At 45.8% G+C, this 18,337-nt stretch overlaps 1 protein-coding gene across 1 annotated transcript in view; it reads right to left on the bottom strand.

The window, feature by feature from the left end:
* The window catches only part of SLC44A2 (solute carrier family 44 member 2 (CTL2 blood group)), a 341,764-nt gene that overhangs the window by 274,121 nt on the left and 49,306 nt on the right, over positions 1-18,337 (bottom strand). The window lies entirely within an intron of this gene.

Raw genomic sequence — 18,337 nt, forward strand, 5'->3', positions numbered from 1 at the left:
GAGTGCAGAGTGCTGTTGAATGCAGAGTGCTGTTGAGTGCAGAGTGCTGTTGAGTGCAGAGTGCTGTTGAGTGCAGAGTGCTGTTGAGTGCAGAGTGCTGTTGAGTGCAGAGTGCTGTTGAGTGCAGAGTGCAGAATGCTGCTGAGTGCAGAGTGCAGAATCCTGTTGAGTGCAGAGTGCAGAATCCTGTTGAGTGCAGAGTGCAGAATGCTGTTGAGTGCAGAGTGCTGTTAAGTGCTGTTGAGGGCAGAGTGCTGTTAAGTGCTGTTGAGGGCAGATTGCTGTTGAGGGCAGAGGGCTGTTGCGGGCAGAGTGCTGTTGAGGGCAGAGTGCTGTTGAGGGCAGAGTGCTGTTGAGTGCAGTGCTGTGTGTTGTTGAGTGCTGTGTGCTGTTGAGGGCAGAGTGATGTGTGCTGTTGAGGGCAGAGTGCTGTGTGCTTTTGAGGGCAGAGTGCTGTGTGCTGTTGAGGGCAGAGTGCTGTGTACTGTTGAGGGCAGAGTGCTGTTGAGTGCTGTTGATTGCAGAGTGCTGTTGAGGGCAGAGTGCTGTTGAGGGCAGAGTGCTGTTGAGTGCTGTGTGCTGCTGAGTGTGTGACTATGTGACAGTGTGTGACTATGCAGGGTGACATTGGGAGTGTGCGGGTGAGCAGTGTGTGAATGTTACGGGGCAGTGTGTGAGTGTGCAGAAAACACCACACACACATACACCACACACACATAACGCACACACAAACCACACACCTCAGTCTCTCAACACCACACACTTGTCACCACTCAACACAACACACTCACCACCACACTCACTCCCCAGGCTCACCCCCACAGACTCACCAGCACACACTCACCAGCACACAGAAAACAACACACACAACAACACACCCCCAGCCGTCAATGAATGCTTTCACCATGCACAAACACCAACAGCCATCATCCATCTGTGCACGCTTTTACCAAGCACACACCCACCAGCCGTCAGTGCACCCTTCCACCAGGCACACACACCTCCAGCCGGCAGTGCACTTTTCCACCAAGCAATCGCAGTATGGTACACTTTACTTTTAAACATATTCATATAAAGCACAGCATGCCACCATTGGTAAAATTACAATTCAACCAACATACTTCCACTACACACCACATGCACACACTCCATAACACATGGCAAAAAGACATTGGCATTTACAATGCCATTAGCTCAAACTCAAATAAATCCGAGCCCGATTGCATTTCTAATGCTTGTTTTTTTTTGGTGTGGGTAGTTGGGTTTTAGATCACCTCACCAGTCCTGCTTCTTGACCTGTCATCTTCTTCTCTGGTTGTCGGATTCCTTCTGACAGTGGTGTGTTTGGGCTACCGGGGCAGTAGTCTCATTACTCCACATTTATTTTGAATTTTTAAGCCGCCATTTTGGTTTGGGAATGATCTGTGACACTTTGTCATAGGTGAAGTTGGTTCACACGGTCAACGCTGTGATGGGCCGCAGGTAGTGGTCAAAAGGGCTTGCAGAAATGTCAGCAAGTTTCTCCAATAATGGGTTTTCCTTTTGATCTAGTCCTTTGTAGAATTTCTCGTTGAGTTTACGGAGATGGTCGTCCAATAGCTCAACACCTAGATCTTTATGGAGGTCAGCTGTTCTTGTGAAGCAAGGAGCACCTGCTGCTATCCTTGTTCTGTAGTGTCTGCAGAGGCTTCCAATACTTCAGCTGGCAACCGCTCCACACCAGTGAAGCATATGTCATTGTTGGTCAAAACATTGATTTGATTGTATGCACCTTGCTCTGCATAGGCATTGACTTGGTCCTCAGAAGTGGTTACAATGCAGCCAGTTTGGTTGATGCTTTCTGGCAAGTCTTCTCAATGTGGTTTCTCCAGCTAAATTTGCAGTCAAGTGTTACCCCTAGGTAGAAGCTGTTGTTCGCCCCCTTTATCTCCTCTCTATTGAGGCAGCTCTGGGGGTGCTTTTTGATCTGCTTTCTGTTGAATAATGTTGCTGTTGTTTCGCTTGTGTTGATGGTTATCTGTACCATCCAGAGAGTCTGCTCAGTGATATTTCAAGGTTCTTAGCTGCTTCATTTGCGCTGCAAGAGGGGGAGATGACTGCAATATCATCGGTGGAAAGAGCAAGGTCTGTTTTTTTAAAGTCCGTGGGAAAATAATTTGTAAATAGATTCAAGAGAATCGGCCCAAGATTTGATCCCTAAGGCAATCCAGCAAGAATAGGGCGCACTGTTCAACATTTCTCTCGTACCGCCACATAAAAGGTGCGTTCAGCCTGGTAGCAAGTCAGCAGGTTACCAGGTAGCTTGGAAACTTGAGCTTAATAAGCTTATAGAGAAGTCCTCTGCGCCATTCTCAGTCAAATGCTTCGGCTACATCCAGGAAGACATCTCCAGTTGATTTGTTGATGTATCCTTGACCTATTTTCCAGGCTGCTGTTTATATTGGCGTCACTTTCCACCCGATTGGTCAGTTCAAATCTCGCCCCCACACATTGGCATGAGCGGTTTGCGCTCTTTGTTTTGACTTTGGTACCTTTTAGCCTTGCAGGCGGTTGGTTTGGGGGGTAATTGTGGGGGCACATGGTTCATGCAAACTTGCACGCCCCACGCAAGGCCATTTTACCAGGACCCTCGGCCAGGTTAACGCTCTGGCCCCTTTATGCCCCATTTATGGGCGGACCTCCACCAGAATTCTACCAGCTGCTGCAGATTGAGATCGCGAGGTCCGGTAAGCTGCTCATACCTGGTAAGGGACAGAGTTTGAGCTCCCCCAACAGATTCAGCTACTTACACCCAACACAGGTCAGCGAAGGTCGCTGAAGTAGGTAAATTATTCATGCGCGTCAAGGATCAGCCTGAGAGCTCTGGTGTGGATGAACTTCTCCAGAGCTCCCAAGCTTCCCGGGTCAATGCATGAATAGATCAACTTGTCCAGGAACTTTCTTTGCTTTCTGGTAGTTGTATTCCTGGCTTTATGGCGTGTTATACAGTACTCCTAATCTCAGCATGAAACGAAAACATCTGGACGGGGGAAGTACTCATGTATGGAAGTTGATAAAGTTGAAAGCTTTGACTTCTCACATATAGTAAGAAACAGCTTGAGACCGCTTGAGTGAGAGAACTCCACTCTCCTGCCAGCCCATTTGGGGGATCTTTGGATTGGGTGACCTATTGTTCACCTCCTGCACAGGACAGCTCTTAAGTTTCTGGGATGCATGCGCAAGGAGCTTATCCAATCTTGTTTTTTTGATCTGCATTCTGGGACATATAGCCCTGAGTTTGTATTATAATACTGGACTACAAGTCCCAGAATGCAACATGTATAATGTTTTATGCATGACCTATGCAAGCACACAGCTTGGAAAATTGAGAGCTCCACGTACAAAGCAAAAAAAAACAATACTCACAAGCAAACACTGTTTACCATATGACTCCATTTGAGCAGGGGCCATTGATTCAAGCTCTGAGCTTTTAGTTTCCAAACCAGTGTTTTCAAGTGTGTTAGTTCATATGGCTCGGCTGAGTGAACCAATTCTACAACTTCCAAAGTGTAATTACCATTGTGAATCCTGGCTCCATTTGTTGTGCTGTTGCCCAAAATTAGTCAGTGAGAGGCAGCGCTTGATTCTCCCTATTTGTAGGTTGCTTGGCCTACAAAGTTGCAGTGAAGTGTCCAACCTGTGCTTCTCTACTAAAACACCTCAAAATGTGGCCCGACTAGGGAAATTCACTGATGCCATCCGAGCCAAATTGAAACTGTATACTGAACTATAACAGGACTTAGTCGGCCATTGAGAAAGAGAGACTATGACAAAAACTTTCTTTCTAAAATTCTATGTATAATATTTTACTGCCAGTTAAGAAAATAATCATAACAGTCATTTTTATTATTTTAAACGATTACTTTATTCTTAAATAATTGTGTGAATTCTTAACCAAGCTTTTGTTTTATTGATAGAATATTGTAACAATTTTAATTAATTGAACAATAAAGATATCTTCTTCTTCTTCTAACTTCCAAAGTGCATTAAATTGTTAAAAATAAGGTTCGAAGTAGAAACTGCAGTCCTTGATGGCATGGAGTCATCTGGTAAACATATAAATAAAATAAACATACCTGGGAGGAGTAGAGACTGTCAGATACTTTTTCCTACTCCGTCTAGCATACAAAGAATCTCAGGACACTTATTGGTATACTGTCTGTGCACAGAGAGGTACAGCTCTGCATATTACTGGTGAAAACAGGAGACTGAGCTCCAGCATCGGTCCATACATGTTAACGCATGAGACAGAGGAGATAAAAACACAGCCCTGCCAAGGAAACCGCCTAAACAAGTAACACACAAAAGTGTTATTCCTGAAACACAGCATACACTTTGTTCACTCAGTCAATACCAGTCTGACTACTTATGCCCATGCAGTAGTATGTGTTTGTACTGGGATGTGAGTATGTGCATTCCTACACTGTAGGGAGAGCAGCGTCTGAAGATATGCAAGGAGGGGCTGGGGACGAAAATGTGTCTCCCGTAGGGCAGCCATTTGTGGAGGAGCACGGTAAAGAGTAATATGTCAACACTACCTAGCTGCTGTAAGGAAGTGCCGCTTTTTGTATGGTCACCCTCAAAGTTTGGGATTGATACTGCTGGTTTTTCGACTTCGAGAGTGCTCTGATTTTAAAATGTGTATTCTTGATTGACTTATCCCAATGGGCATAAGCAAACAGATTTGTAAAACCCTAGTATATGGTAACCAGGGTGGCCAGGGCCTGTAAGTTAGAGGTCAGCCCAGGAACTTCAGCACTGGTTGTGCCACCCTGAGCAGAACAAGGGTAAAACAGGGCTTCCAGTCTGCAACTACAGACTGGACGGGCAGTTTTAAACTGCTAACTCAACTTTGCCATTTCAAGCAATGGCATAGTCCAATGTTCCCACCCGACAGTGACTCTGGGTCGGCGAAGAATCTAGGTATCCAGGTCGACAACCACCTCTCTTTCAGGGGTCAAGTGTCGGGCCTGGCTGGCAGATGCTTTGCGATCCTGAGGATGCTGAGGAAGTTCCTGCCCCTTCTTTCCATCGAGCACAGAAAGACCACGGTGCAGGCCCTGATTGGCTCTCGCCTGGACTATGCCAACGTTCTATACCTGGGCCTACCGGATTATCTCATATCTCGCCTTCAGATAGTACAGAACTCGGCAGCCCGGGCCATATTTGGCCTTACCAGAAGGGCCAGGGCATCGGAGCTCCTCAGAACCCTCCATTGGCTGCCCATTAAGAAGCGGATCGCTTTCAAGGCCCTGACTATCGCCTTTAAAGCCTTGCATGGTCTAGGTGCCCGTTATCTTCAGAAGTGGATTACTTTCTATCTTCCCTCCAGATCCCTTCGCTCTTCGTCACAAGCCAGGGCAGTCACCCCTAGGATACATCGGGCTCGCCTCGGCGGACGCGCCTATAAACATCTGGCGCCCCTGCTGTGGAACGATGTTCCTCTCGCGCTCAGATCCTGCTCTAATCTTCTGACATTCAGGAAGGATTTGAAAACCTGGCTGTTTCAGCAATAAGTTCTCCCACCCTGTCCTCTTCTCTTGTTGCCTGCACCGCCTGTTTTCTATTTTGTTCTTCCCCTTGACCTGTGAGGCTCCGACAGCGCCAGGACACTCCTTGGAGTAGCCGTGCGCTATAGAAGCACCCTTTTAACATAACATAACATTCTCCCTATTTAATACATGTAAGTCACCCCTTAGGCAGGCATATATATAGGCCTCTAGAACCCTAAGCAGGATAGCGTATATTTCAAAGTTATACATGTACTTTTACATGTTTCAGCAGTAAAAACCAGCGATTGCCATTTATACTCTTCGAAAAGGCTAGAAGCCTTATGGGCAGGTGCAGAGTGCATTGTAACTAAACTTGGATTCTTGTCACATCTGGTGTGTAACTGAACAGGAACACATCCACGTCTACTTCAAGAGATTTTCTACGATTCATAGTACTTCTTTTACTTTCTAAAATCATCTCTGATATTCGTCAAAGACCTGCTGACTGACCATTTAAATCGCTTTATTTAAATTCTCATGGTCTCGAGTGTAACTCCTCGAGAGAATCTAAGCAAGAACTGTTACAACAATAAACACTGCCCTGCACGGAGGAAAGCCCGGACATGGACAGTCACGTGGAGCCAATGTTTGTTTTATTTTACAGAGTTATCTAAATCACTTGGGGACAGAGCAGTGTCCAGCTGGCTCAATGCATCTGCTGCTTCTTATCAATGCTACTGGCAGAATGTTTGTGCTTCAAGAGCCCCTCGAGCGCCCTCTGCTGCCTGGGTATCACTGGGGATCTGTGTATGAGGTACCACATGTCTGACTGTCCGCCTCAAACGCCTCCGAAAATTAATTCTCAGTGAAGTTTGCTGCATTTCAGATATTTTTTAAAAAGCAGCCAGAATGTTAGATTCGCTTTGTTATTATTAGCAGCAGCATTATTTACATTATTAGTAGTAGTTCAATGATTTACTATGGTAGTCAACGGATGTGGCGTTAAGGCCAGAGCTGCTGGCTTTGGAACTGGGGAACCAGGTTTGAGTCCTGGCGTTGGCTCAGCATCCTGTGATCCTGGGCCCATCAATGAATCTCCCTGTGAGTATTAAATGAATGTGACTTTGTGTAATATAACTGGGGCCACAACTGGCATGTACGCCCTTGGAGCACAATGGTTTTACAGAATGTGCAGCAGACATTTGTGCAGCCCCATCTGTAATAGTGATAGTGCTGGTGCAACATGTAGCACCATCACTATCCTGACAGGATGTTCCTTCATTTGCATTGGGGCCTGGCCCCATGCAAATGAGGGAATTTCTTTGCCTCTGCACCCACTCAGTATTATGGACTGGTGTGCAGATGGCAAACATGCCGTTAGGAGGCGCACTGAAAGTGCACCACAAAAAGGTGGTGTACTTTTAGTGCTTCTCCTAAAGGCAGCCCTCGGGGAGTGGGGGAGAGGGGTTGGAGGGATGACAGCAATAAGTAACAGAGCTGTTAGCAAAGCACTGCTTGAACCTCCCACTTTCAAGAAGGAAAGAACGATGGCCCAATCCTTTTCAGGCAACGCAGTGAGAATCTGGAACTCCTTTCCGCCTCAGCTCCGGACCACCGCCTCCGCCCAGGCCTTCAAAAGAGACCTCAAAGTTCTCCTCCTCCAGAGACACCTCCAAAAGTAACTCACATCCCCTCTGTTATCTGAAGGAAGACCTCCCACTACTGAAAATGTCTTCTTTCCATGACCATGGAAGTGCCTTCCCAGTGTGTTCTTGTGGTTGGAGTGTTTGCCTTTTACTGCAGTATTATCCATGTCTTGTGTTCGGTACCCTCTTGCAACATGCACTCACCACTTTGCCCTTGTAACACACGGTTTTCTACCTCTTTCATGTTTTTACCTTTGATACTTGCACAAGTGCCTCCTTCGCCTACGTAATGTTTGTTCTTGTGCCTGAGTGTCTAGCATATATTGCAGTATTATACCTCAAATTATACTTTGTTTTCTCTTGTAACCTGCACACTTGTCACTTTTTAGGTCTCGCCTGTCGATGCGCATGCGCATCGAGCAAGCGAGACTATAGGGGCTCATCGACTCTTTATCTAACTTGCAAGGAATCGTGGCGATTCCTTGCAGTGCCCGTGACTTTTAAGCTCAATGCGCATGTGCATTGAGCTTAAAAGCGCGTGCACAGCCGCCCGCATTCCTCCGACACCTTTGAAGTGAAGCTTAGCTTCACTTCAAAGGCCCGGCTTCTTCACACCCACATGCCGCTCTGCCCCGCTCCGCCCCCTCCCCTGAGTCATCCTGCCTGCCCAGACTTCTCCTCCCCCCTACTTACATCCCGCTTTCACTTGTTTTTTGTTCCGACTCGACGTTCCCCCCGCCCCCTCCCGCCACGCAATGCCGAGAGCTTGTTTTTTAATGCCATCTTTTCTCCCCACGCTCTTTGGAGAGAATGCATTTGTGTTTTCTAATTGCTTCCCCTGACTGACGCCTTCCCGGATCATTGCAACCACAGTCACTTGCAGGTTTGCAAAACAGGCTGGGTAAACAAACAGATGACGTGGGCAGTTCAGTGCGATTGTCCAGCGAGTTGATATCGTCCGCAAGTTATTGTCCGCCCTCTGGTGCTTTGGACCACATCCTGACCCTATAGCCCTGAAAAATGATGGTACCACACAAGCCTATTGACCGCATACTGTCTGTGGTGTCTGCCCGCCCGCTCTCCACTCTATCAGGCAGCCAGCCGCACTCCTCCCACACCCCCGCTCCGCCCCCTCACTCTCTCTGCCCGCCCGCTCTCCACTCCATCAGGCAGCCAGCTTCAGGAGAGCAATCTGCGGGGTGTCGCCATTTTAGCAGCACGGGCTTTCCCGATCACTGGACACTTACAAATTGGGCAGCAGCATTGAAGGCTTTGCTGCCTTACAAAACCGGCTCAGCGTGGCTGTCGCAACGCAAGTTTCCGTGTCTCCTGGAAGGCATCAAGTGCAATACTCTATTCCTCGTGGAACAGATCCAGCAGGACAGACGAGTACAAGAATAGTAGTTTGTATCAAAAGCATGACCTTCATTACCGCATGATAGCTGGGTGTTAATCAGCATGGCTAAGTCTAATTCCTTACGCACGGTGACATTTCTAATGTAGCTTCAGCGCCATCGGAAGTATAAAGCACTATATCCGTATCATACCATTATCGGCACTACAGGTCTTGTGTTGCGGATTGAGTTTCCTTTTAGAGGAAAGTTTGGTTCTGATTTGCATGTGTGCCAACTGGGGCCTCTGGTCAAGAATTGTAACTTCTGTCATTGCACAGAGCCCTAGAACTTAGGGTGGCTGATTATCTCACAAGAACATAAGAAACTTTACACGAAAAAAACACGCCCTTTTGGCAGGGCCACTGGAGCTTACTTGACTAACTATTTACAGCTGTTGGCTGGAGACTGTCATGTCTGGGTTCATTATGATATTCCGAGCGTTAAAACATACACTGCCAAACGCGCCTTCACATCCTCACCCCCTCATCCTCACACACCCTCACTCACCCTCACCCTCACTCACCCTCAACCCCTCACCCTCACTCACCCTCACCCTCACTCACCCTCACCCACACTCACCCTCACTCACCCTCAACCCCTCACCCTCAACCCCTCACCCTCACTCACCCTCACTCACCCTCAACCCCTCACCCTCACTCACACTCACCCTCACTCACCCTCAACGCCTCACCCTCACTCACCCTCAACCCCTCACCCTCACTCACCCTCACCCTCACTTACCCTCAACCCTTCACCCTCAAACCCTCACTCACCCTCACCCTCACTCTCACTCACCCTCACTCACCCTCAACCCCTCAGCATCACACTCACTCACCCTCACCCTCACTCACCCTCAACCCCTCACCTACCCTCACCCTCAACCACTCACCCTCACCCTCACTCACCCTCAACACCTCACTCGCCCTCACCCTCACTCACCCTCAACACCTCAACCTCAACCCCTCACCCTCACTCACCCTCACCCACCCTCACTCACCCTCACTCTCACTCACCCTCAACCCCTCACCCTCACTCACCCTCACTCACCCTCAACCCCTCACCCTCACCCACCCTCAACCCCTCACCCTAACTCACCCTCACTCACCCTCACCCTCACTCACCCTCACCCTCACTCACCCTCACTCTCACTCACCCTCACTCACCCTCACTCTCACTCACCCTCAACCCCTCACTCACCCTCACTCACTCACCCTCACTCACCCTCACCCACCCTCACCCTCACTCACCCTCACTCTCACTCACCCTCACCCTCACTCACCCTCAACCCCTCACCCTCACACAGTGCAATAGGTCTCGGAGCATTTGAGTTAGAGCTTTTACATTTGTTTATGGCTTTTTTTCTTTGTAATTCTTTAGCATTGCCTACAGGAAACAAAAATGCTAAAGATTTACAAAAAAAACCCATAAACAATTCTAAAAGCACTAACTCTAATGCTGCGAGACCTATTGCATTTCCAATGCTTGTTTACTCTTGTGCACTTTTTACTACCTCATGTATGTTTGGTTGCTCACAATTTTTACTACCTCATGTATCTTTATTTGCTCACAATTGTCACTGTACCGTATGTAACTTAACTTTTGCTTTTGTAATCTGTTCTCGTGTAATGTTTTCATCCTGTATCATTTCTGTTCCTTTTGTGAAGCGCTCTGACACCTTCGGGTAAAGTCCGCGCTATATAAAATTGCATAAATAAATAAATAAAAAATGCCAACAGGTCTCACTATGCAAGAGCTATTGACTTTGACAATGTCTTTTAGTCATGTGGTACAGCAGTGAGACTATGGAGCCTGGCTAAAAGTTAGAAAAAAAATCGCAATGATGTGGCCAGCACTGGAGATATGGTCAACAGGAGGGTGGGGGAGGTAGGAGCGAGAAAGCAACAAGGACAACAGAAGGGTAGGAGGTGGAAGGAAGAAGCAACATGGACAATGGGGGTGGGAGGGAAAAGGCAACATCGATAACGGGTGTGTGAGGGAATTAACAACACAGACAACGATGTCAGAAGAAAGAAAAATAACAGTACCTCAATCAGAGCACGAGCAGCGGAGGGAAAGTAATCAAAATGAAGCAATTAGTACTTAGTCCATGCTCCAAACAAAAGAATAGAAAGTGGAACTGGCACATGCTAGCCAATTAGTAGGTAGTAAATAGGAGCCAACAAATGCTAAGCAATGGGTGGGTTCCACACCCTTTATAGTAAACAAAATGTCTTGCAATTGACAGCTGTCTTAGGCAAGATCTAAAAAGTACCTCAATCTGATTGCGACCAGACACCTATAAATAAATCAATCAGTACTTCATCCATGTTCCACCAACAGGACAAAGGGACACGAAGAGAAGGTGAAACCGTACGTGTTGACCTGACCAATGAGAAGAAAGGAAACAAGAGTGACGATGAAGCCAACCAATGGTAAGTAATGGGCAGGCTTTTACCCTCCTTTTAAGTTAAGTTAATAACAGATCTTCACAAGCGCATGCACGCGTTGTCTCGTGCGAGACCTAAAACACATGTAGGCAGCTGTTTTATGTCACCACCCAAAAAAATGGACACTAGAGGGAGCTGGGTTGCAGGAAATGACCTGAAATTATCTTGTTGTTCGGGGAACTAGGCACCCAGGCAGGAAAAAATGATTTTGTGTTACAATGTCCTTGCACGGAGAAGCATGCATTGATCCAATTTGCTATAATAGAATTTCATTCAATTTTTGGCTAGGAACAGGCGGATGTATAAGTTCAATCACACAGCCTTGAGAACAGGCAGAAGTCTACTAACATCACAGGCATGCCAATAGGCTTTTTCATGTGTGTGTGTTTTTGTTCACCATAAAGAAGCAATTACTTTTTTCTGTTTCTGAGGGTCTGCGCTTTGGATTTTGGGGTGGTGGAAGGGATGATCCAAGGCACTCTTTTCACCCTTGTATCAATGAGTATTGTGTGGGAGTCCATAAATTTGACTGGTCCTAACCTCGATTTGATCATCTTAAGTGTCATTTGAAAAAATAAATATGACTCTGGAAGTCTTACTTTTCTTGCCCTAAACTATTTTAAGCTTTAAAAAACACCAAGTCATGAACTAAATAGAATGTGAAAAACTTTACATTTAATCATGAAAAAGCTGGGACCCCACTTAGATATACTACTTTACATACCTACTGCAAAAAAACATTTTTTTTAACATATTCTGTGTGATTAATATAGAGAAGCCACTAGACCTTTTCTGATAAATTCTACCTAGTAATTTATTCATTTAAATGGAAATCAGAAACCGTCTCAAACCGTGAAAGACTGTGTTGTACGCCCATCTCTAAATGTACCCTCCTTTGTTTTGGATGAGGTGGATGGAACTGGAGCTTTTGAAGGCCAGTTTTTGGAGGTTCACTGTCATCTCTGTCAATCTCCAGCTCTATTGAGTGTATTTCAGTAGAAGTTGATATATAAGGAGAAACAGAATGAAACACAGAGAGACTGAGCAAGAGAATAAAAAGCTGGACTGGGTTTGAATATTTTTGCAAGGGCTGCTTTTGGTTTCTAGGGCCATCAAGTTTGGACCTGCATGTGTGTTGGGGTTCAGACATTGTGGCGCATTGTACAGCTCTGCCAAGTTTCCCAGGTCCATGTGTGATGTGTTTTTCTTTGAATTCTGTGACTTGTAGTCTTTATTTTTTCCATTATAAAACAGGACTACAAGTCCCAGATTTCAAAGAAAAAACCTAGAGTGGAGCAGCACTTTGCACACGGACCTGGGAAACTTGATAGCTATGCCCAGTGTATAGTCTGGATCAAGTTTTAGCAGCACCATCAGGGCCAACATTTAGGTGGGAGATCAAGAGACCTACTTTACACCTAAGCCCGACAAAATTTCGGTTACACTGGTGAAATCTTATATAATGTCTTCATTTCGCAAATCTTGCATATTTACTGTATTTTGCAAAATTACAATATTACACCATATTGCATACTTGAGCATTAGTTCAAGTAAATATCCTGCAAGATGATTAGTACAATATTAATAAACCGAATGGGAGTAGCTGGTGTTCATGTCCTGTGCGATTTTGTGCTTTTTTTAAATTGAAAAATGTGTACTTGGTACCAAAAATGAACATTTTGATGCATTTTGCGCTAAAAAAATAGCTCAAAATGCTGGATCAGTGTTTTGAATAATATTGTGTGATTCATCAGGAATGTCATGTAATTTCTGCACAGGAAATTATGCACATTTCATACGCCCCTGGTTGCACCTCTGTGAAAGAATGCCATATTTATGCATGGTTGTGACCCCAGTTAGTGCATATGAGTCAATTTACAGAATAAAGAGACTTGGGTAGAGAAATGAGCTTCAATTATTCCATTTTAGTTTATAAACATAACTTATAATTAGGGCTCCTATTTTTCCATTTTTACTGATTTTTACAGGTAAATACAGACAGAAAACCATGTGTTTCCTTTCTGTATTTATTTCTAAAAGTTGGCAAAATACAGAAAATTGTGCTTCTTGTGGGTGACTCTCCGTGCTGTCTTTAATGAATTTCAGAATAGCTGAACAAATAGACAGCATGGGGAATTGAAAAAAGTATGATGTTTTCTTAAATAATTGGAATATGTCAACAAGTAGTTGTAGTATAATACTAACATTTACCTGAGGGTGGTGTTTTGTTACATTTGGCTGCTAAATTAGCTAAAAGATGACAGTATCAAAGTATGAGGGTGCGGTTATCAATTAAATAAATGCGGAAATATACCATTTTACAACTTCATTTATTCTCAAAATACAAACGAAATCTGGGTAAATACCGATAAGAAGGCCACAAATATAAATATGCATAAATAGAGATGGAAATGAAAAAAAGTACAATAAAACCCGGAGGTCTACTTATAATGTACATACTACAGGATTTGCCATGTCTAGCCACACTCCTACTAAATATCAAGAGCCTGGACAACAGAGATTGCCAAAATCACATATATGGAGTCCCAAAAAAGTAGTATGACACATATAAAATAAACATACACTTATATTCACTTGTGTACTTATACATATGCGGAATAGTGTGTGTATATATATATATATATATATACACATATATTTATATTTATAAAGTTTCTTATAGCACGAGCTAGACCCGTAGGTATCACACACACATATATATATGTGATCAAGGGCACCCGCCCGAAACGCGTCAGTTTTCTCTCTCTGTTAAGCGTTGCTTAATAAAAAACCTTGCCTGATACTGGATTCGTGGAGTTGTCTGTTTTCCTGGGGACCCGGGACGGCAGTTTTGCTTCTTCTTGTTTCCGAGAGATATATATATATATATATATATATATATATATATATGTGTGTGTGTGTGTGATACCTACGGGTCTAGCTCGTGCTATAAGAAACTTTATAAATATAAATATATGTATATATATATATGTGTGTATATATATATATATATATATATATATATATATATATATATATATATATATATATATATATATATATATAGCATATGCCTACATAGCTATATATGATATATGCATACATAGCTTCTGTTCAAAAAGAAAGGATATTCAGTATCACATTGTAATTTAGGAAGGCGATAAATACCGCCCAATAAGCAAGAGGTATGTACAGACATCATATGGCGCCCACCCAAGAGCCGCACCCATTCTCCTACAAGGATGGTCTGCACGTGTACATCTCTCTCTCACACTACTCGATTTCACCACTACAGAAGTAAGCGCAGCTTCACAATCGCAGTGGTGCGAGGAGTACAGCTCACTGCTCGAGGCGCATGACAACCAAACACTTCCCACGTGGGCCACTCTCGCAAGCCACGCCCTGCAGAAGAATAAAACGTCCGGCTCCAGCGTTCTATCCCTGCCTCCTACTCACCCCACCGCACACTACAGCTCAGAGACGCGTGACAGGTTAAGGCCGCCCTCGTCATCACACACAGCACGAAAACACACACACAGGCAGGCATTCCACCAAGCACCCCGGCGCCTCCTCAGGTTTACAGAAGGGTAAATAAATGCAGCTACAGGGAAGTAAGGGTAAATAATGCCCCTACCCCCTTTCATTGGATGGGGCCTCCCAGAAAGGTTGAGCCCCCACCCCCTCCGCGCCGCAGGGCTGCATGGGCCTGCGTTACGCCTTGTGCAACTACAATCAATGTATATATAAAAGGATACGAATTGTACGCAGACGAAGACATTGTTCCAGCCCTAAGAATAGTTACACAACGTAGCACAATCTCTAGGAAACACCGAAGACGTGTGCATAAGCAACCCCCACACACACTCAAAAGTAATGTGCACTCAGCGCACAGTTATGCAGCCACGCCCTGTCATGACCACAGCAGATGCTCTCAGAATAGCACCAAGTCCGTGAGAAACTGAAACCGTCTCGTTTCCTCTCCAGTGGCAGCTGAACTGTAAGCCATGCCAAGGGCACACAACAATGGCGTGTCCCTAGAAACCTGGTACCGGAAGTGACATCAAACACCAGCTACCCCCTCCCCCAATGTTATCACAGCGTTGACCCCTCGCCCCACCTAAGGCCCCTCAACATTCTTCTATTTCTGCTGAAAGTCTTGGCAACCGAATCGAGTGCAACTAAAGAAACGGGTCTTGTAGAGAGCTCTGTTTAATTTGTGTTTCTGCCTCTGCCTTCCTTGATGAGACCTGAAAACAACAGTAGCAGCAACGGGCACATAGTAGCAGCTGCTGCCTCAGGCTATTTCTCACTCACTTAGTACCCAGTGCACAGTGGCCGAGGCACCAGCCTCTCTCGGTTCCCCCTCACATAGCCTGTGCTTTTAAGGCCTGGCTTGACAGCGCAGCTGTCGCCGGACAATTATGTTAGCTTCACTAGTGAGGCTTTGGCTCCGCCCACATGTTGGGAACCAGACGAACATGTTTTGATTGGGCAGACGTTGTGAGATTGCACAACAATGTGCTTGCACTCCACACAGCTGTAATCATTCATTTTGTTTATTTTATTTATAGTTAATGGTGTTTATCTTTCTCTGCCACCAGCACAGAAGGTAGGGGGACAGTCATGACCTACATGGATTTTTTGGGCTGGCTTGAGAGTGCAACTTTCACCTAACCTTTTAACCTACACTAATATTATTCTACAGTTATTTTCTTCCACACAAATACATATGAATCCGCATGCTATTTATCTGTAATGCTTCACATTACCCTACAACATTCTTTTAAAGCCAGATCAATTGGCGTTGCCAATGCTTGTACCATCTTGTATAGACAGTGCATGCGCGTCCCCTTCGAGACCCTTTGTTTCTCGTCAGTGGACTTAGAGCCTGCTTATTGCCTAATTAACATTAGCTGGCTTCATTGTTACTCTCATTTGCTTGTTTTTTATTGTTTAGCTTCTATAGGCTTCCTTCCTCTTCATGTGTTTGTCCCACCCCTAGAGCACTGACGCATTACTCGAGTTTCTTAGCCACTATGTTTTTAGGTCTCGCGACCTATCGATGCGCGCAAGCGCATTGAGCGGAGCGAGAATTCAAGTGCTCAAAAAGCTCGTCAAACCAAGGGCTTCTTGGTGCGGTTTTCTTTAAGTTCACGTGAATCACGTGACCAAACAAGCACGCGCATCAGCCTCCCTCCCTCCCTCCTAATTGCATTTTTTCACGGCCGCACAGCACATCAAAGGGCTTCTCCCAGCCTGTGCTGTGCGGCTTCTCCTCCCCTAATTATTCATGGCTGGCCGGTGGCAGGCCGTACTTTCAGTTTCCCGGCCGCTCTGCATTATCAGGTACGTGTTGGTGACGATTTACACAGAACGCTTGTTTGTACTACTTGCCACAGCTGAAAACAGTTTCATATTTTGCAGCGCTTGTTGCCTGTGTGTCTGTGCCACAGAAGTGTCCGTGTCTTTACCCGTGTGCCTGTGTGTGACACACATGTTTGTTTTTCTTCTCCACTTTGAACCTTTGCTTTCAGTGTCCGCATGCTTCACGTGTGATCTTCCGTCGCCGGCACCCATCCCTCACTCTTACTCTGCTTCCATGCCCCTGATTTACCTATATTACCCTAGGTATATCCCCGGATGTGCAGTGCTTCTGTTGATTCTGTGCTTCACTTGTAACTCTTCCACACGTGTACCACTGCTCCACAAGTACCCAGCTTCCCATGTCTGATGCTTTGTGTGTGCTTTTGCCTCAAGTGTAACCGTCCTCCACATGTGCCGTGCTTCCTGTGTCTGTGCTTTCCTCTTAATTCTGCTCTCATTTACCCCTTCTCCCCACAAGTACCCCATTTCCTTGACGGATGCTTTACACGGAGTTCTGCTTCAGGTGTAACCCTCCTCCACATGTGCTGTGCTTCCCGTATGTCGGTGCTTCTCTTGTTATTCTGCAATGTTTTTACCCCTACTCCACAAGTAATCTGTTTCCCGTGCCTGATGCTTTACTTAGAGTTCTGCTTCAAGTATAACCTTCCTCCACACGTGCCGTGCTTCCCGTCTGTCCCTGCTTTACTCGTTATTCTGCCCTGTGTGTACTCCGTATCCCCACTAGTACCCATTCCCCGTGACAAATGTAGGGTTCTGCCTCCGGTGTAACCCTCCTCCACATGTGCCCTCCTTCTCGTGTGTCTGTGCTTCCCGTGTGTCTGTGCTCCACATGTTATTCTGCCCCGCGTGTACTCTGTATCCCCACAAGTACCCATTCCCCCTTGACGGACTTGCAGTTCTGCTTCCGGTGTAACCCTCCTCCACATGTGCCCTGCTCCCTCTGGTCCGTGTTTCCTGTGTGTCTGTGCTTCACTTGCTATTTTGCCCCATGTTTACCCCTTCTCCACAAATACCCATTCCCCTGTGACGGTGCTTTAGGTGGAGTCTCTACCGCGGGCGCAGCCCTCCTCCACATGTGCTGTGTCTCACGTGCAAATCTGCCCCCGTGTGTACCACTGCTCCACAGTTACCTTGTATCCCGTGCCACATGCTTCATGTGTAATGTTGCCCCAGCCCTTTGCTTCCTGTCTCTCTGTGTTGCTGACATGCAGTCGTGCTTTCGCCGTAGCACTGCCCTACGTGCACCCTTGCTTCCTTTACTCCCGTGTTTCATGCATAACACGACCCCAGGCAATCTCTCCCTTTTGTGTATCAAGGCTTTGTGCTTGGCTCCTCAGGGTAACCTAGTCTCCCAGCTCCACGCAAATCATTGCCTCCTATGTCCCCAGCCCCTTCTCGATCCTCCGATTCCTGTGTACTCCTGTTTTTTAAGCAGTTTTCACATTTAAGTTATCTCGGCTTTTACCCCTGATTTTGTGTTCCCTGCTTCATGTGCATCCCGTACTTCAAATCATGTAAACATGGGTCACTGACACCCAACTTTAGATTGAACACATTGGCTTCATTAGTAGCAGACCCTGGTGGCATAAGATGATCACTACTTAACCTAAAGTCTGTAAGGTGTTCTTTAAGGAGGTTTTTAGGGCTCGGACTCCACCCCCTGAAAGGGGAGGAGTTAGAGAACTAATGTTAAAGGAGAAAAAAAAGAAGAAGAGGGCCTTGGAGAGAGAAATTCCAGACATTCCTTAGCGTTTTCTGTCATCTGGTCAGTGATTCGTCTTCCTTGTGTTTTCTTTTTAATAGGCTTGAAGTGATAGGGTAAATGTAGTTTTGTTCCGCCATTTTGAGGCATATTTCGTGCGTGCTCGCGCAAAGAAGTACATTAATTATATTTAGGAGCTGTCAGGGTGGCCGTGTAATGCATTGCAGATGGT

Source organism: Lissotriton helveticus, chromosome 1_1, assembly GCF_964261635.1.
Source record: "Lissotriton helveticus chromosome 1_1, aLisHel1.1, whole genome shotgun sequence".
Taxonomy (NCBI): domain Eukaryota; kingdom Metazoa; phylum Chordata; class Amphibia; order Caudata; family Salamandridae; genus Lissotriton; species Lissotriton helveticus.